The sequence below is a fragment of the Passer domesticus genome, chromosome 5, assembly GCF_036417665.1.
Source record: "Passer domesticus isolate bPasDom1 chromosome 5, bPasDom1.hap1, whole genome shotgun sequence".
NCBI lineage: Eukaryota > Metazoa > Chordata > Aves > Passeriformes > Passeridae > Passer > Passer domesticus.
In genome coordinates, this window is record NC_087478.1 from 2336757 (window position 1) to 2364443 (window position 27687).

Here is a 27687-nt window from a genome sequence, read left to right on the forward strand (position 1 = left end):
AATTTCACCTGTTATTTGAGTAGTTGATTGAAAGTTGAGTTTTTCCGTGGCATGATCCACAGTCACTGTTGCAGTAATAGGACAAACCAGTCCAAATCTGCTGTTGCTCAGTCTTGTTGTCTCAACTGTTATAAAATATTTGCTTTTCTAAAGGCTTTAAAAACATAACTATGCAAATTTGAGCACTCCGTGCAAATTTGACCTGTATTTGTATACCAGCGTGTTTGTAAGAAGCCCATCAACTGATTTCCATGCTGTTTTCAGTCTCTCTCCACTTTATTATTCTGAGAAAATTCGGTGCATCTGCAGCGTGCAGGATCTGGTTTTCTGATATGCAGATGCACAGCCTCGCCTATCTGGTGGAATCAGTGTAGCAACCGCTCTTTACAAACGCTGTGACAATGTACAGCCTCCTATCTGAGAACCAGATCAGACTGAAATTGGGACTCGGTCCAAAAAGCAGAATACTGCAGTCAATCTACTTACTGTGTCAGCACTCAGCTCCGTTTGTGTTTCGTGCACTGCAGGGAAGGGAAGCGGGAAATGCACGCTGGCATCCAGAGACGGATTCCTGAGTCACGGAGGATGGCAGGGATGGGTGCTGGTGATAGCAGGTGCTTAATGTTCCCCATTTTTGCACACTGTGTGGGCTAAGAGATGTTGCAGGAGATGTTCTGAGCCTGGGTGGCACTCAGGAAGTCACTACATGACACTACGGATGGATGCCATGTGACTTCCCTGTTTACACTTGGCTGTGAAGTGTCAGAGTGACCGGATCGTGGCACGGCATCCTTGGTCCTTGACCTCTGGAGTCACCACCCTTGGTACCAGCGGGGATTTGTGGAGTCAGGCCCTTGCAAAACCACACTTCAAGTGCTGATGTGTTCAGACTGGGGTGACCTCTTGCCTAAGGCTGTTCATTTCCTTCCCTTCCGCCCGCCCTGCTGCTATTCCGGGCTGTGGGCTGGCACCGCTCCTGATCCGGCGGGCATCGCTCCGGGGGCAGGTGGGCTTCCTGCTGCATGGCTCACCCTCCACTCTGCCTGCTTCCCACTTAACCCTCTCATTCCTCAGTCCCTGGGCTTACCCTTCTGTCCTAAAATTGGCTCAGTCTTGGGAAAATCATCCACCCACTCTCCTGGCAGAGGGGGACCCGTGTGCCCGATGCCGCTCGGATCGCACAGCGTGTTCTGCACAGCAGCAGGGTCATTTTGGGGTTGTAACACTAAATCTTTCAAAAGTAATCACACTTCTAGAAGTGATTTAAGCACTCAAGTTTCTGGGTGAAAGCCAGTTGCCAGGGTTTAACCTGCACCCCCTAAAGTTCTGCTGGTAAATCTGATCTGGCAGTTCTGCCTGTGTATGACGGGATGCACCAATAAGAAAATTCCTTCTCTGATAGAGAGCAGTGGGACCTTCAGTGTGCACAGCAAAAATAAAAATATTTTAAAGGATTTATAAAGTTGTTACTGCATTGTAAATGTGCAGCAGAATCCATGGATGGTGTTTGGCTCTCATATCATTATATTTTTAAATAGTAAATTGGGATGCAAAGGAACTTACTGCAGCTGGAGCTCTGTGCTGAAGAAAATCATTGGGATCCAATGCCAGGAAGTTTTCATGGCTGTGATTACAGCTTGTTGCTTGCATTTCCCATATAACTTTCAGTGTCACAAGCACTTTTATTTATCCATTAAGCTTATTTTTTTGGTAAATTAAAATTCTTGGTTATGTTTTCCCATGGCTATCTAGTAAGTACTGAGTTTCTTTTAGGCAAGCAGGGGGACAATGTATTTTGAGCCAAAATACTACGGCACCTAAGAAAACAGGGTTTCTGTTCTTAATTGCCAGTTTTCTTTCTGTCTTTTATCATGTCTTGGTTTAAAAAAAAAATCAACAAGCCCATTGTGATGCTTTTGATTAGGCTTCAGCAGAGATAATAAAAGTGTAGTGTCCCTTTGTGAAAGGAGTTTTTAATTATTGTTAATTGTGCTTGCCAGCTTCATTTCTGAAGGGAAACGGAGGTGACCTCATCCTGAAAGTTGTCAGTCTCATGCTGGTGTCATTCACTGCCTGGAAAAGAGGTTGGGGTTTTGTTCCTTGTTGCTTCTTTTAATGAGGAGCTGTCCACAGGCCTGATGGGCTCTGTGGCTTTGGGAATGCTGTCCAAACTCTGCTTCAGTAGCAGGCTTGTTCCTGAAATGTTAATCCTAGGGCATCAGCAGAGTCTCAGACCTGTGATGTGCCCATTCCAGTAACATCTCTGGCAGCAGACAGTACAAAATACTTCAGGGAGGCGATGGAGTCCTTGTAGAGGAAATTATTAAAGATTCAAAGGGTTATTTCTGCTCTTTCATACTAATCTAATAACCTTGGGGGTTTCCATTGTCTCTCCAAAGGTTTGGATATTCTTCTCCAGTCTTGGCTTTGGTATATTCTTGTGAGGTCCCCACTTCACCTGTGCTTTGCATTTAAACAGATGACAAGAGAGATTTCCTCACCCTTTGGACTGCAAAGTGTGCAGGGAAGTGGGGGTTGTATATCTGGGGAGGTTCCAGGGTATGAGGCCCAGTCAGCATTCAGTTGTGGCCGTGATGCAAATGCCACAATATTTACAATCATTTCAGTTCATTGAGCATCTCCGTATGTCGGGAGAAGGATGACAAGGATACACGTTTTTGTCTCCCTTCACTGTTCTGTATTTCTTAAGCTGTTACCTCGTTTCATCTCAAATGAACCCTCTCTAAAACACCCTGAACTTTTCAATTCCATTTCAGTTCACCCAGTGCCATCTGCCGCGGTGTCTGCGATGTATTTCAGTCCTGACGAAATCCCCCCGCCTCAGCGGTACCTCCGCACGCTGTCGTAAGGATGATGTGACAAGCAGAGCTGGCAAGTTGTTCCCACCTTTGTTGCCAATTATAAAGCAGTGTAAAGAGGCAAATTCTGACAGCCTGTGTCCTTAGAGGTGTTTGAATACCAAGCTCGTAGTGAAATCATCAGCAGTGAGGCTCTTGAGCATCCCTGAGGCTCTGGGCTGGGCTCTCCGCTCACCTTTTGCTCAAGTAGTCTTTCCCTGACATTCATCACTTCTTTGCCTGACTCAGATGTGTATTTAAAGCTGCTGATTATTCATCAGCATCAAAACATTTACTTGTACATACGGAGAGCACAGTTCCGTGTAAAACGGAATAAGCTTTCAGCTGGTTTGTTTTCTAATCCTGGAGAAATCTGCAAGGTCAGTGAGCCTGGCGTGTGTAATGGGTCTCCTCACGGCTGCCAAATTTGTTGGGGACTGTGGTCTGGAGCTCCCAGTTTTTCTCATTCCTTTGCTTTCTGCTGCTCATTAAAAGATCTAAAAAGAATTAAAATCTCAGTGACGTGAGATGTTCAGGCTGTCTGAAATGGTTTTCATTCTGCGGCTCCCGGATTTTGTTCAGGCAAAAGGAGATGAAGTTTTCCTGAAGAAAACCACATTTTTCAGTAAAAACACTGAACACTGAATTCAGGTCACCTCAGACTGACTCTACTCAGTCCTACCTTTGCTGTCTTAAGGTGAGGATTTCAAGAGCACCTTAAAGGATTGTTCTGAAAACTGTAATAGTTAGTGCTTCTGCAAGCCTGCCAAAATACATACTAAATGCAAATATTTTTAAGCCTTTTCACCTCCCAGAGTTTTTTGTTATCTTGTTCTATCCTGAACAGAAACACAGGAGACTGAGATCTTGTCTCATTCTCACAAACCAATGCAGAAATTGCAGCCTTTCAAAATACTCCTTGAATCACTGCTCTGTATAGTTGTATAGCTGTGACTCCCAGGTTTCAAAATGGGATAAAAAACTTTTTCCCAGTAGGAGTAAGCACAACACAGCTCCTCTCCCATGCCAGGCAAGCTTTTCATGATGTGTTTTGGGAGTACATTTTTCACATGGGCACAACTGGCTCTTGATTTAAAAAAACAAAATCAGTTAAAACTACTCAGGGGCACAAATAAATGACTGCAAGAATACCAGAGAATTGAGCAACAGGCAAAGGACATGTTGTTTCCTTTAAGAATTCTGACTAGAAATGACGTCACTTAGATAGTTTGGATGTTTGTGAGCACTACAGGACTTGGAAAGGGAAAGCAAATCGGAAAAACACTGGGAAGCTGAACAATTTGTTTTGTTTTATGACTCCCTGGTCGTTTAATGAGGGAGCTATTACTCATGCGCTGTCACTGCACATCTAGAAAATTCCTCTGGGTTTAAAAACTGGCAGGGAAAAGTAGTTTCCTAAAAAACACTGAATTAATGAGATAAAACCCATTGCTCAGGAGTCCCTAACAGGAAGGGTTGGAGCAGGAGCTGTGCAGGGCTCGCGGTGTGTTGGAAATCTCTGCAGGGGATTTCAGAGAGCACATAGAGCTGGCAGGGATTCAGGGAAGTGATGCAGCAGATATGCTCAGCATCTGGCTTTTAGTGTACAGAGCTATGGATTTGAGCAGATAAAAAAATACAAATTTGGTTGTAGCCAATCCTTCCCCCTCCATTCTTATATCTGAAAATATCTAGGACTGGGGTGTTTAAAGAAAGAGGTTTGTACCCATGGGCAATGATAGAAAGCAATATATTAATGATATTGACACATCAAGTGAGGGTTGTTGTATTTAAGGAGAAGAAAAATAAGTATTTGTGCTGTGGGCTTAATTACACAGCTTTAAATGAATTTTCATGGCTTCTTAGTTTGTATTCCTATGGTCTGTCAGACTTCTGACTTCTTGCTTTGAGTATGCATTGTTTTATAGATCTGTATGGTATTTTGCAGTGCAATACAATGCATTTTTACTTCAGTTATTTTAGCTACTTCAGCCGATCTTGTCACATCCACACAGGATACACATTATCCTCACCTTAAGTGGAAACCTGATACAGCTTTCATGGGCCTGAGGGAAGGATGAGGGTTGTTCCAGTTAGGTGTTGTACACAGCACATAACCAAATTGCTGTTCCAGTCTGGAAATGCAAGGGAATATTCCTCACCAACGCCTGTGACACAATTATTCCCTCATAGCAGAAGTTACTGTAATTCCTCTTGCCAAAAAAATGCTGATAAAGCAGAGGCTGTTAGGAGGGAAATCCATAAGGAGTCTGGAAAGTGTGATGTAAGGGTTAGTAATAGAATTAGCAAGCTGCTGTAGCAGTTCTGCTACAGTTTGCCTTAAACTACAACACCTCAAACATAAAAATTGTCATTCCTTGTCTCACTGCAGTGCTGTGCTGTAGTCTGAATCAGTTTTGTCTTCTCTGTTACTGTCCTTTTAAGCACTTTCAAAATCCTTCTAATTACTCATCTCTCATCAAGATTATCACCAAATTTTCCATGCAAATACAGAAGTAGTTCAGGAGGGTTGTGTATTTTAAGCTTCAGATCAAAATGATGCTTAGCTGTGTCCCCCTGTACATGCACCGTGTACCTTCTTCAGAAATATCCAGTACTGAGCTTTTAAAGCACATAGATTCCCAGCTTGTTGTATCCATGCTGGATTTTTGCCCTTGGGTGTGGAACTCAACTGGCTGGGCCAGAATTAGGAAATAATTTCTACATGTGATGCAAAAAAAAAAGTCCTGGATCACGGGGCAGAGCTCTGTTCCCATTCCTGGGACAGAATGACACTGAAAAGGCCAGGGAGACCCTTGAGGTGTTGAGAAGGTGGCAAGGGGTATGGATGTCATGTAATTTTGGAATCAGAATAAGCACAGTAGAGAGAGACACTCCAGAAAGACCTTGTCTGTGACACGTTAGACAGGGATTTGGGCATCAGTTGCTCTGAGGTTGTGTGTGCCTGGCAGGGAGCACAGGGAAGCTCAGGTTTGGTGTGGAACAGCCTGCTGGGTACCAGGAGCCACACAAACGATGCAGAGACGTGTTCAGCCTCACGTTTTGCATCTGTGCTGCTCCAGTTCTCCTGGGTGGTGGGAAGCTGAAGGCTGAACAGGCACAGAAAGGGGCTCTCCTGCTTTTCAGGTGGTGCTTCAGTGGAAGGTGATGACCACCAGGGCCTCTGTGCAGCCTTGTTCTAGAAAAGGCTCTGGTGTTGGTATGGAATGTGGGGGATTTCAGGTTCTTCCAGGGCACTTGGTTGTGTTCAGGCTGCTTTTTTATCACAGAAAAGTCTAGGTGAGAAGCAGGTTCCCTCACACCAGCTGGGACACCTTTGGCTGTGGTACAGCACATGCTGGTGCCCCAGCAGCTACTGAGTAGAAAGTTCTATCACTCCAGAGTCTAGGCACCTCAATCCTGCCAAAATCCAGGCAGAGCTGAGACAGGCCATGTGCCTGATGCCTGCAGACTCCAGTCTCATGGCAGGGGACACTGTGGGCAATCATGAGTCCCTGCCTGGTGCTGCATCACCCTTGAAACAGGACTGGCCTTCCCAGAGCTCCAGCCCTGTGTGTGTTGCACTAACACAAGAAAAATTTTATGGCTTGTTACTGAAACCTAACTTAATTTTCCTGTTAATGAAGCTGTAATTGCAGTCCATTACTGTGATCATGGTTCAGCTGATTGCTCCTTGGCTGAGGGTGCATCCGGCGCTATTTTCCCTCTGTGCTGGTTGATGAGTGTGAGAGGCAGACCCCACCTAACTGGGGTTGCTCCTGCTTTACACGTGGCCTTTGGAGTGCAGATATGTTCAAGGGACTGTCAGGTTTTATATTTAAAGATTTTCCTCTTGATTTTTTCTAAAGCTTTACTCTGTCAAGGCCTGTGCAGCTGGCGTTACGCAGCACATACTTTATTATCCCAGTCATCACTTCAACCATTTAATCCTTTTAACCTTCACAGTGGCTACAGTAGGAATTACAGGGAGTGAATTTCCTCTTGAGTGAATTTCCTTGGCCACTGTTTAAACCACAAAGAAGTCCAGAGTAGTTCCATGAAAAAAGGGATGTCTTGATGGAACTGTTTGCAAAGGACTGGAAGGGGTGAGAGAAATGAGAAGTCAGTGGAGCTGCAGGGAAATGGCTGTGGGGACACCACCATGGGCTGGCAGCTGCCACATTCCTGCACCCAACTTCCCAGACCTGTTCCAACCACAGAAAAGTTAATTCAGAACAGTCAGCCCTGCTGGGCAGGGAAAGGACCTTGCTGCCAGATGCTGTTTGTGTTGTACATTATCTCCATAGGTTTTGCATCTGTCTTTCCTGCAGTTTTATTTTCTGCCTTCAAAATTCCCTTTTTCTCATTGTGTCTAGTAATTGAATTTGCAAAATATTACAAAGTGACATTAGGATGTGCCTGTTAACAGAGGAGAATAAATTAATTACATGCTGTGAACTAACTGAACTCATTTAGTAATTGATGAATTAACTTATGTCTGCAAACAGGAGAACTTGAATGCTGGCAGAATAAACAGTGAAATCTCTCATTGACTGAATCACTAGAGGTTTTTTTTAGGTTTCTTTTTCCTTAGTTTAGTAATGGCCACATTTTTAGAATTAGGAAGTTATACCATTTATAGTTTAGAGTTATACCATTTATAGTTATACCATTTATAGTCATTTGCCATTTAGGATTCACCTCTGTGATTCCATCCTACACCACTTCCAGACTGACATCTGCTTCTTGAATTCTTTGGAAGCTTTGACATTTCCAGTTGCTTATTCTTAACCAAATACTAACACTTGTTCTTCATTCTTCCTTTTTTTCACACTGGTCAAAGTTTCAACAGCATCAATCATGCTTCCATTTGAGATTCCATCCTGACTGGATAAGCATGATTCTGGGGGTTTTGTGGCCTTCCTTAATCATATTTTTAATGTGCACAGTGGTGTTACGTTCTCTGTGTGCACATTCTGCATCTTCCCTCTTCCCAGATTTCCATTGCAGTAATGGATTTGATTATTCTCTCTCTCTGTCTCTCTGTAGTCAAGTTCCAGACCTGCACCTGCGTGCATCATTTTGTTTTCCTTCCAGGATGTTTCTGTGGCTTGTACACGTGGATTGATAGCAATCTGTTGCAGCTCAGTTCTGTGTCAACACAAAGGAACTTTCTCCCATGCCAACCCTCTGTAAATGCCACAAAAACTCCTTTGTGTTTAAGCCTCTATTTTAAAACTTTATCTTCCTGTGATGGCTACAGTAGAAAGGCTGTTAATCTGCCTTTATATCAGGTTTTATTGTCTTATTATTCCTTATACTTTCTCTCTTTTTTTATGTCTCTCTTTCTTGCCTCAGGCAGTAAACTAGAAAACCAAGCTCATTTTATTCTGTTTTATGTGAAGCTTCTACATCAGTGTGTCTTGATCTCTGTCCTCCTACAATAGTTTCCTTCCTTGGAAATCACTGGGAAGGTAAACACCTACTGCACAAACTGAGTGTCTCAGGTCCCAGAGAAAATCAGAATTTCATCCATCCTTTAATGCTCCATTTATGAGATGCTGACTTTGTTTGCTGCTTCAAAAGGTGGTGCCAGTTGTGGGGAGGAGGCTAAAAAATCAGGATTAATTTGGATGTACGTTATGTTTTCTGATGGACAGGGACATATTTTTCTAGTGCAACTAGAGTTGTTTAATGGATGTTGTAGATCAAAGCAAAAACAAATTTATTTTCAGAATCCAACAGCCCCTTTTCCCATCCCTTGCCTGGCTGTGTTCAATACATGGAGCATTATGTTGTCCTCTAATTAGCTCTGTAATTTCCATGCTGTGTGCCAGCATCAGTGTTTATTATTGAAGCACAATGTCTGCTTTTATCCTCATGATGTGACTGTCCTGTCAGAGAAGTCACATGCACAAACTGTGTAGTAAAAGGGGTTCAGGAGTAAGGATCAGTAAATATTCTAAGCTGTGCATGGTTGTGCAGATGTAATTGATTGCAGCACTGCCAGATGCTCACCAGTTGGTCCAGATGATCCTTGCTCAGCATGCAGTGGAGATCCCTCTCCTCTCCTGGATCTCACAGTCCCTAGCATGGCTAACAGGGCATTGATCAATCCCTAAAATCTTTCTTTTTACCATAACCATGTGATTTCCCTGCAGCTCATGAGGGGAAGCTGAAGTGGAAATGCAAACACGCATTTAAATAAACCATTTTATAAACTCCAGGTGCTGATCTCAAGAGGGCGTCTTGCATATGCCAGAGGAATATGTTGTTTGAGGGAAAAGCTGCTTATAAATCTGTGCAAATTGAAAGGTAAATAATTTCTGTTTCCAGCCCGCTGATGGAGTAAGATCTCTGCACTGGTTATTTTTCCTGCTATGAAGTATGTAGTATATAAATGTATCTGGCATATGTATTTGTCACTGTGCAGCAGCAGAATGTAGGAAGTGAATATCTGTAAAAAAATACTCATTTCTGCTTCATAGAATCACAGAATGGTTTGGGTTGGAACCTTCAAGACCACCTAGTTCCAACCCTCAGCCATGGGAAGGGACACCTTCCACTATCCCAGGTTGGTCATGGCCTCATCTGCTTCTTTGCTTCTTCAGCATAACAAGGAAGGGTTCTAAAGTGCTTTGTTTCACTCTGAAAATATTCCTGGCTTGGGTTTCAGGGTTTTTTTGCAGTGTCATGTGTGATGGGAGGAGTGCAGAATATTTGTCTTTCAGTGAGAGGTCCTCTGCAGTGTGTTCCTGAGGCGTGGGAATTAAGCTGAGGTTAAAACTTGAAGTGGTCTGATTGAACTTCCTATCTTTCTTAATTGTTATCTTCTTTCTGTGTGATAATTTTAATTTCGCTTCCTCTTGGGTAATCGTGGAGTAGTCTGAGTTTGTGTTATATCAGACAAAAAAAACACAGACTAATAAAAGCTTTTGTGCTGTTTACTGTTATTTTTTTAAAAGATACAGAAGAGCAGTTCCTTCCAGGTCACTTTGCATGCTTTGACAGACAAAGTGCCACGATGATGTGTGGAGCAGCACCAATTAATCCCGTGCTGGAGATAAGCAGAGGGGCAGCAGTGCCTGGTTTTGAGAGCTCACTTTGTAGGGACAGAAGTGGCTGTGATCCAGCTCATGGCACAGGGATACAAACAGCAGGTGTAGCTTTGGAGTGCTTCATGACAGGGGCATTTCTGCTCAGGGCTGGGATTAGAGCTTCTATTGAAACTTATATAACAGCCACAGTGCCAGGGTGGTTGCTAAAAATGATGCTCATCACTCTTACGTCCCAAAAGCTGTAAGTCAGGAGAGCTATTTTAAGCTGAAGAAATATTTGGGGTTATTTTAATTCTTAATGGCCATTGTTTTTCTCCCAGACCCCACTGAGATGATTTTAAATGTGTCAGGCAGCGGCGGCAATGAAAATATGTGTTTTTATAATGTAAGACATGGACAATCAGCTGTGAGTTTTGTTGTGGGTGGTTGCTTCATTATCATATCCTCATTAACATACCTCAGCAATCAACAGGGAATTACGTTTTTTATTATGGCTGTCCTGTCCAATTTTTAAAATACAGCATCAGCTGCTTGTATCCAGCAAATGGTGATCCATTTGGGGGAAAAAAACCCACTGTTTTCCTGCCTCTGCTGCCCCACAGGTTGGTGTTCTGCAGAAGGAGCAGTCAGCTGCTATGGTGATGGGCACAGGGTGGGAATGTGGACAGAAATAGAGGGAGGCTGAAGCCAGACTGTTCCTGCTTCCTTATGGTTTCAGTAGCCCCCTCTGAATTGGATGGAGACTGATTCCAACGATTTCACAGGTTATTTGTGGTTTTCTGCCTCAGATTCTCACAATTAGCACAAAATAATAATACTCAGGCAAAAAAAAAAGAGAGTGAGATTCTGAAATGGATAATGTTTGTACAGGATGTATGTAATTCCCTGCAGAGCAGCTTGTGCCCGTTGTGTTGGGATTTGGATGCACAGAAATCTCCCTCCTCCCATCCAGACTGAAGTCAGTTTTTGGTAATGCATAATTCATATCCTGAAGCCTTTGTCACAAAAACATCTTACTGCCTTTCCCCCAGCTTGATAAGCCTGCTTTTGTATTTTTAGGATTTCCTTCCCTGCAAATCCCCAAAATCAGCCTGATGAGGTTTCAAAACAGAGTTCAGAGTAATTCTGAGACAACTTTTACATCAAGAATGTTGCTTTGTGCAGCAGGTAATTCTCTGGCACCTGCTATTTATGGATTTTACCTCCACAAAGAATTACTTCCCTGTAGCACCACTGCCACAGTCAGTGCACAAGTGGACTGCAGCTCGAGGGATTCTACAGGAGGTTTGGATGTATTTTGGATACATCTCACAAGCAGTGCCTACACACACATTTTGTTATGAAACAAAGACAGCAATTTTTTTTTTTGGTGAATTTTTGGTGAGCTCTAATCCAAAATTACTCTTTCCATGGGGAACATGATGCCTGTATTTAGTGATGGGTGAGTGACACACCTCCATTGCCTGTTCTGACTGTCAGTGCACTCAAACAAATACAGATTGTGAGGAGTCATAACGTGGTTTAAAAGTCTGTGTAAAACCTGCAGGAAAAGAAAAATAATTCTCAAGTTGTGTTTTAATTCATCTCTTTGCAGAACAACACAATTCAAACAACTTCTGGTGTTTTCTTCTTCCAGATTCTGAGGACAAACCTGTCAGTGATGAATTGTTCCAGAAGTACACAAAAAAAGCTCTACGTGGTAGAGGCTGTGGTTTCTCAGGTACAGCACATCTTGTCCCTCCTTGGTATGAGTTATTGCAAATACCTTGTAGCCACCAGGCCTTTCCTGCTCAAAGCTTTGAGGAGCTTTGAAAGTGCAGAGATAAATGCATGATGTGCCTGCATAATGGGTAAATTGGATGTTTCTCTAGTTGGAAATAATTGCCTTCATTTGAGGGCTCTTTGCCTGTTCCAGAGGATTGTTCCCCAGATCTCTTCACTTCATAGCACTTCTCAGTGCAGCTAAACAAAGCGCAGGAAGGAATGTAAAGTACTGTTATCATTGTAGGAATCTTATTCAGTAATGGTTTGTCATTATTTTCCTCCCAAATGATCCAAATGTTTTTTTTTTCCTTGCTGTTTATATCAAGCCACCACAGACCTTCTGATGATGTTAAATTCCAGCTGTGGAGGCTTTGATTGTTTCTTGCACGTCGCTCATTTTAAGATGACAGAATTGTTCAGTGAGAGGAATTCAAATGGAAAAATTGAGGCAGACAGGCCTGTGGGGAAGGTTGAGCCCTGTGCAAAAATCCAGTGAAACTTGAGTAAGACCCTCAGAGTTCAGTGTATTGATTTTCTTGTGAAAGTTCAAGAACTGTGTTTCCTTGCAGGCTGAAACTCATCTCAGCTCCTCATGACCAGCTGAGCAAGAGAGATGGGATTTGATGCTATCCAAGGTGTAATTCCACAGTTCATGTCTTCTGCTAGTGCCAGCTTAATCAGTTTCTGCCCACTCCCAGCCATTCATTTCCAGCTCAGCAGCAATGCAGTGCCACCTCTTCCCTGACCGTGTGGAAAACCAGATGACTGAAAATAACTCGGTCAAGAAAAGAAAAGCTTCATTTTTCCCCTTTGTATTAGAATCATTTGAATTAATTTCATGGGCCACAGGCAGTCGTATTGGTACTGCTGAAGGTGACAAGAAATGCAGCATGAGAGTCAGCAGTGAGCACTGGAGGGTGTCCCAGTGCTGTGTGATCTTGCTGTCAACAAAAATCTGCTCTGGGACCATATCCTGAATGAAGGGCTTTTGCTAGCCACAGGATTATTTGTTGAACTGCTGCTTTTCATTTATTTTATTAAGGAAGATTAACATCTTCTTGTTGGGGCAGGTTTATTTTTTTTTACTTGAGGAGATAAACCATCTCTGTGAGAAGTCAGTCAGCTTTGTGGACAGCCATGAATGTCAATAAAGTCTTGGCAAACACAGTAGGTATTTATTCAGCATTGCAAATTAAAAACATTTTTCCTGCTTGTTTAGTGAAGGGAACAAAAAAAGACAAATTACAGAGCGGATGAGCTCTCTTGATAGTTGGAATTCATTAAGCTGGTGGTGAAAACGCTGGGGGATTGATGGTGCAGAAAAAGAAAAGATGAAGCAGCTTTTCCCCAATAGCTATGGCTTAAGTTCAAGTTGAAAATGACCAAAAAAAAAAAAATCCCTTAAAGACATCTGTAACTGACTTCACAATCCCAGTGTCTGTCTGGGTAGACAGTTCTTTCTCATTGCAGTTAGTATTAATTGGTTTTTCAGTTGACAGATAATTTCTCAGTGGTTCCTCCATCTCCATCATGCCATGGGGTGTCTGCAGCAGCTCATAAATGAGATCCATGGCCAGACATTAAGTAGGAAGTTCACACAGTCCCTTCCCATGGTACAGACAGAGCCTTTCTGCAGACTTGTCACTCTGTCATCCTCCCTCAGCTCCACATTTTATTATTACATTTTTTTAAAAAAGTATTTAAAAAGTTGCAGTAAGTTGAGCAGTTTGTCAGATGTGATGTTCTCACAGTCCATTGTCTGCAGATTCTGGCTCTGCCTTTCAGATGGATTGTAAAGCTGTCGTGAGTGCAGCTCTGACAAAATCCATTTACACGGCTCCTGTTATGGCAGGGCATGGAAAGGAAGCAGTGGGACTTATTTTTTAATGAATTTCCTGTACAGAATCATTAGTCCACCATGGAAGTCTTTCCAAGTTGCACCCAGTGCATGCTCTGTGTGATTATCCCTGATGAATGGGATAAAGTTCCCACAGTTGACACTTGGAGTCACAGACAGTCCTCATGTCATTCCAAGTGCAGGAATTCTGCTCTTCATCATTAGAAGAGAGAGGGTTCCCCAGTAAGTGTTTAACTGCAGCTAAACCACCTGTAAATCACTAGAATTATTCAGCAGCAAAACAAAGCCTTTGTAAACTCCATTCTTGCAGTGCTTTAATTGCAGACAAAACTTTGCTCATTCAAGTGATCCCATCAATGTCAAATAAAAACATGAATTATGAAGCTTGTAAGATTAGAGCTTAAAGTCACTGACATGTCATTCCCATAATTTTCTCTGGAGGATTACAGAACACTTAATTTGTAACTGCAGAAACCAAAGTGTAATCAGATGTCCTTCCATCTACAGTTTTTTATCTAAGTCATTGAACTCTGGGTTTGTTCTTTCCTGTTTTCCAGGTTCTTCCTTGTAAATGTGAAGACACTAACTGCTCTGTTTTGCTTCTTCCCAGTTCAACAAGAAAATTGCCCTCAACTCTTCGATCATTAAATCTGGGAAGGATGGAGCAGTCCAAGATTTGAAAATGTTTTAAAACTTCGAGCATCTAATTAGAAGGAGGCCTCTTGGAGCAGCACAATAGCTCTCTATCTGCAGTTCATTTGGTTTTCCAATTTAGAAATGACAGTTTACAGCCCTGGTGCAGCGTGTTTCTCATTAGCCTGTTCTAGGAACATGCAGAGTTATTACAAGTTTTGAAAGATGCTTTCTTCAAAAGTGCAAATGATACTAAATGGCAGAATTTGCTCTCTGGGATAGCCACATGGAGAAGCTGTGCTCTGCAACCATCCCAGTGCTGGTGGTAAAGGCAGAGTCACGCAGCTGGACCTCAGCTTCAAATCGTGGATGTCATGGATGCAACTGCATGGAAAAGATGCTGCAGCAGGAATTATCATTGTCCAGGGGAGACAGTTGTGAATTGTCCATGCTTTCCTTGTTTCACAGATGGATCTCAGGTTTCTTGGGCTTTTCCCATGAAGATTTTCTTGGAGAGGAGTGTGTTAGCTGTGCTGCTGACAGATACCCTCCTGAGAACTGTCCACACTGGCTTGATTTTCCTTCTCCAGGAGCTGGATTCCTGGTCTGAGCTGGTTGGTTTCTTGTCCTTGGGGTAAATGAAGACAGAGCTGCATGTCAGCTGCTCGGTGAAACTTGAGGAACAGGTGTAATTATTTTTTTTATGTGGTTTTCTGCCCCCTGAAGAGGAGATGGAGAATATTTGCTTGTCCTCAGGACTCGACAGATGGGTTCATCTTGCATGGTGGTTTAGGGTCTGGAATGTCAGTTCTACAAGGACTGGCTGAGGGTTGAAAAGGAGACTCAGGGGAGACCTTATTTACCTGAAGACCAGCATTTCGCTGAGAGAAGGTGCTGGTGAGGTGGGAGTCAGCCTCTTCTCCCAGGTAACGAGTGACAGGACAATGGCAAACAGCCTCAAGTTTCACCAGAAGAGGTTCAAGTTGGGCATTAGGAAAAATTTCTTCACTGAAAGAGTGGTTAAGCATTGAAACAGGCTGAAGGCAGTGGTGGAGTCACCATCCCTGGAAGTGTTCAAAAAACAAGTGGACCTGGCACTTCATTGTAGGGTTCAATGAGCATGTGGTGGTATTAAATCAAAGGTTGGACTCAATAATCTTGGAGGTCTTCTCCAACCTCAGTGGTTCTGTGGTTCTAGTCAACTAAAATCAGCTTTCACAGGTTTCCAGAGGCAGGGATGGAGCATACCCAGGTGTAATAAGCTGCAGGAGGGAAAAAAATGCAGATGCTTCATTCTTCTTGAAAACACTGCAGCAAGACAAAATTCTGGACTTCTGCATGGCTGAAGGAAAAAGAGTTTGGTTCTGCCTGCACTTCAAAGCAGCTTTATTTTACCCATTAGTGTTTTGTGTGGAAGATTCCCAGGCAGCTGCATGCTTGGGGCAGAGCCCGGGGACACGGGCACAGCTCTGTCCTGCTGCTTCCTGCCTGCTCTGCTCCACACAGGCACTTTCTGGACAGAAAAGCTGCACAATAAATCCAGTGGTGATGTGGCCTGGCGTGGTGACAGCTCTTCCAGTAACTGCAGGAACTGCCTGCTTGCAGAGGCTCAGCCTGCTCTGATGGGTTGTTTTCCTCAGAACTGTTGTTCTGCACCAGATGGGGCACACGGTGTCTTTGTGCTTCCCTCTGCCTTGCAGACACTTTGTGGTGCCTTCTGTGCCACTGCCCAGGGTGGTTTGTTCCCTTCTGAGAGGCTGTGATGGACCTGAGTGCTTCCCAGAAGATGTCACTTGGAGCAGGGCTGTGCAAACACTCCAGACTTGCTCTGCAGATGTGCTTCGGGTCTGATGTTTGTTCTGCCAGCTGAGATGAGGGGCTGCAGAGAGGTTTTGAAAAAAGGAAAGGAAAAAATCTGTTTGAAAGGGAGTAAATTGTCTAGAACACACTTCACTAGCAGATTTCCAGGAAACAGCCCTCTGTCAGACTTCTTAGAAGCTGTGCTGGCTCCAGGTGCTAAGTGCCAGGTCTGAATAGCCCATAATCAACTCGGTCCTTAACGTTAGGTTTGGAGACACACTTTCCCCCAAATTTGCAAATCCCACCTCAGCCAGAGCTAGCTGACAGGTGGGCAGATTTCCAGGCTCTCTGCAGGACCTTTGGGATGAATATTCAGCCTTTAGGCACTGATGTGCAGCTTCTGTCACATGCTGGTCTTGTTGCTGCTGCTGCTGAAATGAAGATTTGGTAACATCTTACGTGTTCTGCTGTCACAAGAGGGAGTTTTGCAGCAGTGCTGCCCTTGCTGGTGTGTCTGGATGTAGTCTTGCTGTGGGCAGAGCTCAGCAGACAGAACGTGTTAATAGAAGACAGCAGCACAAGCAGGATGAAGGTCCTTCATTCCTTGTTAAAGCCTTGTACATGTTGTTCAAGCTTGACTAACAAAATTCCTCTGAGTGACACTGCTGCAAGCAATTCTCTTGCTGTTGGTAGCACTGTAATAGAAAACAGAAGTGAGCATTTGAGTGACTCAAACCAAAGTCAAGGGTAAGAATAAGAAAAAAGCATCAACTGTTTAACAGGAAAAATAAAAACCCGACGTGGCTAGGTATTCTTCTGTGGCATTTCCAATTTATTGTTACAGGAATATCCTCCCAGCTAGACTCAAGCTCCCTCAGGAAGCTGGTTTCATATGGTGGTTTAGATTTAACTATTCATTGTCTAGCACCATTTGAAATCAGTGTTCTTGGAGGAAGAATGCCTGCCTTCATCAGGGAAACGGACCCTCAGGAGCCTCAGAGGAAAAGAAGAGAAAGTCAAGATCTTCCTTGTGTGGTTCTGCCATTCCAATTAACCTCCAGCACCAAACAAAGTCCCTCACTGGGACTCCAGGGGTCTGTGGCCCAGGTGACTCCTGGGAGAGCAATGCACAGAGTGATTTCAAAGGCAGAAATTCTGCTGTCATCATATTTATAATACTTGTGAGTAGTGAGCAGCAACTTCAGAACCCAAGAATATTTTGAGACAGAAAACTAAGCAAAAAAGTAAAATCCGTAGTTGTAACTCAGAATTCAAGATGTTGATTTTAATGCCCTGATTAGTAAAAACTACCATAACTAGTTCATACAACATGGTGAGGAATGAGGAGGGAACTACATGTGCTCTAAATTCTTAACTCAAAACCTGTTTTCAGCCTTACCTAGATCTATTTTTCTTGCCACTTCATCACACTTGTAAATACTTTGTATATGTATCATACAAGACAGAGAATCGAATTTGAAACTGGTAGTTCTGCATTGAAGCACTGGGAGTTCTGGATGCTGTTTGCATCCCTCCTGTGTGTTCGGCTTTTTGTTGTGGCACGTTTGGCAGGTCAGAATGTGTTACTTATTTTGTGTGACAAGACCTGCCAGCGTGCAGGTTGGTGGTTGGATGTGCTCATGGAAATGGCCAGCAACTGAGAATTAGACCACGGGTGGTTGGTGACATTATCCAAGTCTGCTGAAATTTGGAGAATATTTCAAGATTATATTTTTTGAAGTATTTCTCTGTATTAAAAAATGTGTGTACATGTCGGTTGATGTTGAAAATGTTCACTGTCTAAACCTCTGTTTTTCTCACCAGTGCTTTAATAAGAATTATATCAAGTATTTGGGGATTCTCCAATGTGAAATGCTGTCCAGCACATGACTCTTCATCCTTGCAGATCTCCATAACCCCTTTAGAGGATGACTGATTTCTTTTGGTGTTCAGAGTCAATAATAATTTCTAGCACCATTTGAAATCGGTTATAGTGATTGGGGAATTGCACCTCGTGAATTTTTGCAGAAGAGGCTCCAGAGAGAAGCTTTAATGGTATGGAAACAGGGAAGTGTGTTATTTTAGTGAATGGAACTGCAGAAATGCTACAAGTTTAAACTCTGAGAGGTGGAGAAGTGTAAAAATGTATAACCCAAGATCTTGGTTTAGGTCCTGTGTGTGAAGATGATCCTTGGAACGGTTTGGAAAGCCTTACGGTGCTGAGAGGGAAGATGGTTTTCCCAGTGAGAATAACCAGTGTGGACTTTGGCTCAAAGAAGAAGAACCCCACCCTGTTGGCTTAATGATCTGTCTGTGAGGTATGAGGAAATAAAAGGAGCAGCAGGAAACCTTCCAATCTGCAGCTCTCTTACTCTGGACGTGCTGAAAGCAAGATCTCATGGAGGTTTTCCCTGCCAGCCTGAGAGCTTCTTCCATTCTCCTCTCGTACAGTCCTTACAGAGTAAGCCATAAACAACCTGAGTCACCTCTCCAAGGGTGTTCAATATATATGAATTCCTCTGAAATTTCAGTTGTTCAGAGACACAGCTGGCTGGAGGCAGAGTCAGAGGTGGGTCCTGTCCCCAGTTCCAGCAGGATCTAATTATCCATGAAAACAATGTCTGAAAGTCATTCTTCAGTCAGCTGATCCTTTTACATCCAGCTTTTTGGGAGTTAATGCCACCAACTAACCTACAGCAAAACATCACACACCAGCCTGCAGCACAGCATCCCTGTAGCAGGGGATGTTTTCCTGGATATCCTGGTAAGTTCAGCAATGTACTACTTTTCCCACTATTCCATCTGGGGTAACTAAGAAAAAGGGGTTCTGTAAACAAGTAGGGCAACTTTGGAATATTTAGAGGAATTTCTAAGGTTGTGGCTAGTTGTTGGATGCAAATCTTCCTTCCTTTTATCCCCTTCAGATTTTTTTTATGTATATGATGACAATATATTTGAAAGTATATTGAAAGCTGGAGAAGGAATTTTGGCAAGGAGATGGAGTGACAGGACAAGGGGGAATAGCTTTGAACACAGAGCAGGGTTAGATTAGATAATTAGGTGGACATTTTTCCCTGTGGTGTTGATGAGGCCCTGGCACAGGGTGCCCAGAGAAGCTGTGGCTGCCCTTGGATCCCTGGAAGTGCCCAAGGCCAGGTCGGATGGGGCTTGAACAACCCAGGATGTTGGAAGGTGTCCCTGCCCATGGCAGGGTGGGTTGGAATGAGATGGTCTTTATTTCTAAATAGGATAATCACAAACCAAAAGGGACTTTTGTGACCTCTTTCAAGTCTTTTGCTTCCCATCCATTCATGACATCTACCCTCATGCTCTGCCTCTTTTCAGACAGAGCTTTGAGAAGTAGTGAGTCCTGTGTTTACTGCCAAGGTCTGTAGGTTAAGCCCTTAAATTAATGGAACAAATCATTGAAATATGGAAAATATAGACTGGCTGGCAGCATGGGGAGTTTGCAGCACGATGCAGAACTCTGCATGTTTTAGCGGGTTTGACAGATGTTCTTGTGCAGGTTAAAAGCTGTGCAGAATTAAGTGGTGTTGGAAGCGTGACTTGAAATAATCACCGTGTTTTAAGTACATCCACTGCCTGAGTAGCTCCCATGCAGACAGTTGCTTAAATGATTTCTTGTGGGAAGTCCTTGAGGGAGCAGATGGATCTGTTTGGAGTTTTGCTGTGCGTGTAGGATTGAAATGTCAGGACTTCAAGGAAACTTGTTAGCACAGAAACTAATCTTAAGGTTCAAACCAGTTACAGAGTGGTGCAGAAACAAGTGAAGAAGGTTAATAACATTTTAATTGTATCGAAAAGCAAGAGTTTCTTTGCACCATACAGTCAGAAAAGTGGAGCTGCCAAGTGCTTGGATCTCGTGAAAGTATTTTCAGATGTGAGCACTCCTGGTGGTGTGCCCGTGTGCTCCCACACAGGATTGTGTCCTGCTCATGGTGGATCTTCTTTACAGCAACAGGGGAGGAAAGGATGAAAAAAGGAAGAAAAATGCCTGATGAAAACAGAAGCATTTCAGCATAAAATATCTCTGAGGAAGAAGGAAGTGTATGTAACGAGTTGGTTTGGGTTTTTTTGGTTTTTTTTGGTTTGTTTGTTTGTTTTGTTTGTTTTTTTTTTAATTTATGTAATTAAAAAGTTGAGTTGCTCTCAACTCCTGGCCTTTTAAAAAAGTGAAACTACTGGAAGACAGGTCTTCCCTGTCACATAGATTTGGGACATTTTTGCAGTTTTGCAAAATAGTGCCTACAAAACCTGCACCAGTTCTCAAAATTCCAGTTAGGTACCACAAGGGGTAACTTAAACTCTTTGTTTTCAAATCTGCTCCATCCTCCTGTTGACAGACCCTGCAGCAGTCACAAAATGCATCATGCAGGGGGATTGTTTCCATGGCCAGAAAAGTTTGTCTCGTTGCCAGTGTTCTGGAATGATGTTAAAATGAAATCAACACTTGGACTAAGCCAAAAGCAGCACTGGAAGTCAACTGCTTCTCCCAAAAAACCCTCTCACTTCTGGATTAATATAAAATGTGCTGGATGAGAGGGAGAGAAAGATGATGTCTGCTGGGAAATTTTTAATACAAAAATATTTCAGAAATGTCTGACAGTGTACACATTTTTTATTAATGAGTCCTGAAACCACTTCATTCTACTATTTCAAACTGAAATTTCAATTGTTGCAATTAATTTGTCTGAAATTTTTGTGATCTTGCATCACAGTCTCAAAATGTCAGGCTTCTACATAAGGATGTTCTGTGAAATCCACTGTATATTGGCAATCTTGGAGGAAAATAAACTGATCATGCTGAGTAGGGCTTGGGGTGATACTGAAAAACAGCTTTGTTTTCACAGCGAATAAATTGAGGGTCAGAACTATAATTTTCATTATAATTGATAAAATATTCAACATTAATTGATAAAATATGCAGGCATAGGATGCTTATGAAAGAGTGGAACAGTAAATGAAGCAAAATTGTGATATTCTACAAGACGCTCCCTGATTCCTTCAAGCCAGTTTGAGACTTCTTAACCAAAAATATCTGGGACTTCTTAACCAAAAATTGTGTGTGATCTGCTGTGTCCTTAGCACACATTTCCAGTGGCAGAATGGGCAGCAGAGGTCTGAGGAGGATAAATGCAGGAATTGTGGCTTTTAGTGCGGGCTGGTCGAGTCCTGCTGGGACCTTTGCTAAGTATGAAACAGCAGAGGCTTGTGTTGGCAGAGCTTTGCTGTGCAGTAAAACAGGCTGTTAGAGCTCACAGCAGTGTAAAGGTGCCAGCAGAGCAAATTCTTCCTTGTTTGGGTAATCCATATGAAAATAGTGTTAGAATTTCTAACTATCTGGTGGATCAGATCCAGTGAGGGCAGTGAAGCCAGCCTGGGTTAAGCTGCCTGCAGCAATTGTCACTTTTCAGGTATCACTAGGACAGCTCTGCTCCCCTGGTTTCTGACAGTGGTCCCTCAGACTGCTGGGTTCTCTTCTCCAGGTGCTGCAGGTGCATCTCCTCTGGAAGCATCCAGAACTTTGGGGTTTCAAGCAGAAAAGCTGGGCCAGCTATGTGCTTCACCTCTGCTGCTGAGCAAGGGGATGTTCAGTGGGTGCTGGTCAGTGTAATGGTTACAGACTCTGGGTCAGAAGATAGTCCCACTCAGCTCCTTGAAATAGGAGGCAAAAAATGTTTTCTCTGATGTCATTCTCAGTCTACTGGATCTCCAACAACTTTCCAAGAACAGTCCATGGAGAGATGTATGGCTGCCTGCTCTGCTGCCTGGATTGCTGGGTATTTAAGTCCCCTTATGTGCAGTTTCTGACTGTGCTGCCTTCTCAGCATCATGTCTGTCTCCTCTAGAGGATTCTTCTCCAGAGAACCTGCCATGGAAGCAGATGATCTGTCTTCAGTCCTGGGGGCAAATCAATAAAACTATTTTCTCTGTGTCAAAGAAGTTTTTTAAAGCCCCCTTGGCAAAAAATTGAGAGGTGAGCCTTGGGATTGCAGATATTTGAGTTCAGTATTTTGGTGCTAGTGAAAGTCACAGAATGGTTTGGGTTGGAAGGGACCTTAAAGACCATCCAGTTCCATCCCCCTGCCATGGGCAAGAACACTTTTCACCATCCCAGGTTGCTCCAAGCCCTGTCCAGCCTGGCCTTGGACATTTCCAGGGATCCGGGGGCAGCCACAGCTTCTCTGGTCAACCTGTGCCAGGGCCTCACCACCCTCACAGGGAAGAATTATTCACATATTGTTGCAGAGGAAAGCTTTTTTGGTCTCTGCTTTCCCAAAGCAATCAGTGTGTCAAGCCCTGTGTAACTCTGGCTGGATTCCAGCCTGGAAAGCCAGACACTGACCCTGATTTGGAGCAGAACAGCCTGGGATGAAGTGGCTGGGAAGGGGCATCAAAGCGCCGTGTGGAGGAGCTGGCTGTGACAACAGTTCACCAAGCAATGCATGGCAGAGCATGGACGTCAAGAGGAATGTAAGGCAACTCTTTCAACCTCATTGCTTCAAATATCACGACTGTCATTCTTCTATAACGTTACTGCATAAAAACCCAGCGGGATTTATTTATAATTGATGATTTTATGTGGAGGATACTCCAATGCCACCATGCGGATTAAATCCCAGGACAGACTGACAGCTGTAAAACCCATGAGCACAGGTGAGTGAGCTGGTCTGTTAGTGGCCTCCAGAGGAACACGAAGTGATTTGCTCAGTTGGATTTTGCCATGATTTAATTTTCAGTCTTGCCTGTCCTTACTGTGAAACAAACTGGGAAGAGAATGGCTTGATAGTTTCCCATATGGTTCATCATTGCTAAAAGTGCCATGAGGTGATGGGATTGCCTGCTGCAAGCTGCCAAAATCCTTATAAATCCAAACCTGCTCAGAAATCACCTCTGGGAAAACCTAAATTTGTCAGGAAATTCATGGGAATTATAATGGATTTCCAGGCTTCCAAATAAGTTGTCACGTAAAGACTCTCCATTATGTTTCCAGTGTGAGAACTGAAATCGCAACTTGAAGGAAGGACAAACTCAGTGCAAGTAAATTTTCAAGATTTCTCTGTGCAAATCAAAATTCCAGTTGGAGAACTTTGGAGCGAAACAATGGTGTAAAAACCCCCACTTTTTAGTTGAGGTTAGCCTGGAAATTTTAAGGCGCTCATGAATAATTTATAAACCAGTCTTCCCACGGATGAGCAGCAGGACGAGAGCGTGGCTACGTTTGTCACTGTATTGAGACGTTTCCTGGCAATGGTGGAATTTTTATGGTGTTCTTTCTCATAATGGAGTTGTTGCTTAGCTTTTAATGTCCCAAATGTAAACAGATCTGAGGAAGCAGATCGTTAAAAACGTTTAGAAAGGGCGAATGAAAAAGTGAAGTACTTGCGTGCTGCGTTCCAAGCAAAGCCTATAAATCACCGCCATCGGAATTCTCTGACAAGGAGCAAATGGTTTTATGGACTCACAGAAATGGCATTGGGAGGAATAGTGAAAAGATTAATATTTTTAAATCATGGCAGAAGAGCAGAGGGAATAACCCGAGAGGTTTGAGAAGCTGTCCCGTGCTCTGTTTTAAATTGTAACACTTTGACTTAACAAATTCAAGATCTGATTCAAATCTGCTTTGCCATCTTCAGCTCCACAGTCTCTGAAGCCGTGGGACCAGTTGACTTCACTGCCTGGTGCTCCTTCATTAGCCAGGCTGGGAATGCTTAAATCCATGCAGAGGTTTTATGTGTGGAAGCAGCTCAGGAAAAAAGGGTAAAAAAAGCAGTTTTCGTTTGATTTTCAACCCTCAGAGCTGCTTTCTAAACTCAAATTTGGGTTTGCAGCTTTCAAGCCTTCAAGAGTCACTCCAGTGACCCATCCTGGGCAGGAAGCTGGGGATCCCGTGGGATGCAGGGGTGGAGATGGCAACCCCTGGAAGGCGCTGGTGCAGAGGGAAGGGTGAGTGCTCCTCGGCTGCCCTGGCCCAGCCAGCCCAGCAGATGTGAGATGCTGCCTTGGCACGGGCGGCAGCGGGAGCCGCGGTTGGGCTCGGCGGGAGAGGCCGTGGGTGGAGAGGAGCTGGCAGGGATCCCGGGAGCCGCTGGGAAGAGGCTGCGCGGGGGAGAGCGAGCTCACCACCCACCTCGGATGAAATCATGGAACGGGCGAGCATGAGGAAAGGCTGGTGAGGAGAAGGAGACCTAAAAAAAAAAGGGAGAGGACGGGAGAGGAAGGATGGTGGACCAGCGAGGAGGGTGGTTCCTGAGCTGGTGGGTTCAAGGAGGATCTGGTTCTCACAGGAGTCAGAATAAGAGCAGGAATTTGTCACAGGAAGGTTTGCTCCAGCAGCATAGAAAAGAACTTTGATACCTGACTTCTTTGATGGAAATGCATTAACGTGTCTGAATGGAGGAGTGAAATAATCAGGCAGGCTGCTGCTTCCCCAATCTAACCTCTAACCAAGCTTGGACCAAGGAAGATGCATTCCTGGAGTGAGGAGAAGGAGATCTCTGGAGCTGGCTGGTTTAAAACAATGTTTTTAAGGGCTCCTGAAAAAGGAATCTTACAGTGCCACTTTCCTTAAGCAAGAAGTGGGTTGCCTTGGTGTTCCCAGTTCAGTGGGCACATTGTCTCATCCTTACTGTGCAGACCAACAAGGAAAAAGTCCAGTGTGGCTTCCTGTTGCACTTTGAGACTGGACATTGCCCAGCCCAGCGTGAACTCCTTGGATTTTTTCTCCCCAATATTTGTCTGATTTATGATAAATTACACCACTCATGACTGTTTCAATCCAATGAGAAGACCTTCAGTGTCTGTGTTTTCCACATGGATTTGTGTCCAAGCTGCCTCCCTGCAGCTAATCCCACATCATTTCTGGAGAGCTCAGGCAGGCGAGGAGCCAGTGGAAGGAGCGGGTGTGATCAGCACGAGGTTTTGTCCAGTGCACCCACTGAATACAGCCTGCATCTTCTGCTGGGTTTTGTTGGATCCTTTTCATTCCTTGGAAGCACAGTTCAGGACAAAACTGTCACAGTCTGACTTTAAGGAATGGGATTCTCAGCACTTCTGTCTCTGCTCCAGCCAGCGAAAACTGATGCGTAAGACTGCTTCTCCCTCCCTCCCGTCAACTCCAGTGGGTGCAAAGTTGTAACTGTTTCAGGAAAGATACAGCCAGAAAAAAAATAAAAACCAACCAACCAAAAAACATTTCCCTAGCTCATTTTCTTTTCCCAGAAAACCAGATGGATGAATCATTACAACAGCAGCTGTGACAGGGGACCAGACAACAGACTGAGCCCAAAGCCCAACCCAGTCGAGGCAAGATGAAAAACTGTCCAAGGATTTACCAACCCTCCCTCCCACATCTGTTTAAAGGAGCAGGACTCCAGAATTAGGGCATGTGGATTTTTTTTGCATCATCCATAGCAGCAAGAGCAGCCATTGCAGAGACCAGGGTGTCATAAATCCAACAGGATCTAGCAGTGAGGTCCAGTGAAGTAGTGTGATGGTGTGGTCAGTGGTGATCACCAAAACAGAATCACAGAATGGTTTGGATTGGAAGGGACCTTGGAAACCCCTTAGTTTCAACTTCCCAACAACTTCCACTAGACCAGGGTGGTCCAAGCCCTGTCCAGCCTGACCTTGGGCACTTCCAAGGATGGGGCAGCCACAGCTTCTCTGGGCAGCCTATGCCAGGGTCTGACCACCCTCACAGGGAAGAATTTCTTCCCAGTATCCCACCTAAGCCTGTCCTCTGGCACTGGGAAACCATTTCCACTTGTTTTGTCACTCCATGCTGTTGTCCCAGGTCCCTCTCCAGCTCTCTTGGAGCACCTTAGGTACTGGAAGGGGCTCTCAGATTTTCCTGGAGCCTTTTTTTTTCCCCAGCTGTCCTAGCCTGGCTCCAGAGCAGAGGGCCTGCATCCCTATAAGCATCTTCGTGGCCTCCTCCTGCTTCACTCCAGCTCATCCCTGTTTTTTCCTGTGTTGTGAGCCCTAGGACTGGAGGCAGCTCTGCAGGTGAGATCTCACCTGAATGGAGAAGAGGGGCAGAATCCCCTCCCTGACCTGCTGCCCACACTTGTGCAGCAGCCCAGGACTGGGGGTGTGTCTGGGCTGCCATCAGCCATTGCTGGGTCATGTTGAGCTTCTCATCCACCAACATCCCCAAATCCTTCTCCCCAGAGGTGCTCCCCATCCATTCTCTGTACCTGTTCTTGGAATTGCCCAAGCACACTATCCAGCTCCTTAGACCAGAGGGAGCAGCCTCAAGGCTCCATTTGTTTGTGGAGGCTTTCCTCTGCAAGCAGAGTTATTTGTGAGATACATGGACATTCTCTTAATACAGCAGAGTGCTGTGCATAAAATGCATCAAAATAACACCAGAAGTGACAAGGTTGAGGAAGCATTTAAAAGTTACGAGATGCCTGCCTTCAGGCTGCCCACAGAACCTCTGTGGGCATGTGTGGTTCATCCTTAATTACATTTTTGGGAGGTATTTTTTATTCCAGAGGACACTGCCCCACTCCCCGCATGCGATGCTGGTACTCACTTGCTGAAAAGCCACTCGGGGTTAGGGTGGATTTTTTCCTTCTTCATCTTCATTTCTGCAGCATCAGAGTGCTTTGGCTGGAGCAATTGCTCTGATGACATTGATGACATCTTCTTTTCTTTTTTTTTTTCCCTTGGTGAGGCTCTATTGTGGTTTCTGCTTTACAAACAAAGAACCAGAGCACAAAGAAACGAAGGTCAAAGAATCTATTAATTTTGGGTGCCCAATCTGAAGTAGCCAGTGCAAGATATTCAGGACTCTGTGTTCAAAGCGCAGATTCCTCTCATGCCTTTCTTTGTTTTCTTCCAACCCCCTGCTTTGTTCATTGCCCTCTTCCAACTTCTGCCTCTTGGGCGCTGTAATTACGATTTTTAAATTCAAACGGTGCTCTTAGCTTTGGAGTGTTTTCATCGCTGACTGAAAAGCTGTAGCTGAGCTCCTCTAGGCAGCAAATGTTCCCTTTCTCTCAAGGTAAACAGCGAGTCAGGGAAGGTCACTGCAGGTAAAAAGCCACAGGTCTGGAAGAAGAGAGCAGGACATAATTCAAGCCTAAGTACTCATGAGCCGTGTGGAGATCTCTTCACCTCTCCTGCCCTCTGCGGCTCCCGTGAACCCTGTGACAGAGCAAGGGCAGCACAAAGAAGCTGGACCTGGGATAAAAAAACCTGGGGGTTACCTCAGGTGCTCAGGGCTTGGGTCCATTGTTGCTTTAGCAGAGGCAGCTATGGAGGAATTGTGTCTGGGGAAGCAGAGCAGACCACGGCAGGAGTGGGAGGGCAGAGGGAAGCCAGCGGTACCCAGCGTGTGCTTGTTGTGTTGGGAATAGCTTGTACTTGTGGGACTTGGTCAAATGCCAGGAAAACCCTGAGGGTGAGGCTGCAGTGCTCCTCTTGAGCTGTTCCAGCCCCTGGAGCCCTTGGGAGCAGCAGTGCTGAACGCTGTGTGCTCTCAGCTGCCCCAGGCACAGCCGGATCCATCCGCACAAGGACACGTGTCCTGGGCTCCCTCCAAGCTGGAGCTTCCAGCACATCCACCTTTCATTTCTGCTGCAGGGTCCTCTGCCCAGGCAGGTTTTGTCTGACCATGTCCCATGTCTGAAAACACTCTCCAGCCTCAGCACCTCCCGTTTGGCTTTGGCAGAGGGAAGCAGTGGGG

The 27687-nt window shown here is 44.4% G+C and overlaps 3 long non-coding RNA genes across 21 annotated transcripts in view; 2 read left to right on the forward strand and 1 right to left on the reverse strand.

Moving 5' to 3' along the window:
- LOC135301518 (uncharacterized) overlaps positions 1–2907 on the forward strand; it is a 102325-nt gene extending 99418 nt beyond the window's left edge. For both annotated transcript variants that reach the window (XR_010363270.1, XR_010363269.1), the window contains exon 4: positions 2778–2907. This is a non-coding gene — a long non-coding RNA (uncharacterized LOC135301518). The remainder of the gene's footprint in view (positions 1–2777) is intronic.
- A 2891-nt stretch (positions 2908–5798) lies between these two features.
- On the forward strand, positions 5799–25057 carry LOC135301517 (uncharacterized). Of its 17 annotated transcripts, XR_010363259.1 has the most exons (9): positions 5799–6023; positions 9086–9173; positions 11553–11636; positions 12250–12847; positions 14149–18026; positions 18141–18540; positions 18634–18735; positions 19948–20039; positions 21479–25057. It is a non-coding gene; the product is annotated as an uncharacterized LOC135301517 (long non-coding RNA). The 17 variants fall into 17 exon arrangements; XR_010363254.1 differs by having other exon boundaries at positions 18141–18735; XR_010363267.1 differs by having other exon boundaries at positions 18141–18289; positions 18423–18540; positions 18634–25057.
- LOC135301519 (uncharacterized) lies at positions 12752–27334 on the reverse strand. 2 transcript variants are annotated; one of them, XR_010363272.1, is made up of 3 exons: positions 27209–27334; positions 26533–27050; positions 25030–25131 (listed from the first exon to the last, which is right to left on the reverse strand). It is a non-coding gene; the product is annotated as an uncharacterized LOC135301519 (long non-coding RNA). The 2 variants fall into 2 exon arrangements; XR_010363271.1 differs by lacking the exon at positions 25030–25131 and adding an exon at positions 12752–16666 and having other exon boundaries at positions 26533–27302.
- Between the last annotated feature and the right edge of the window lie 353 nt (positions 27335–27687).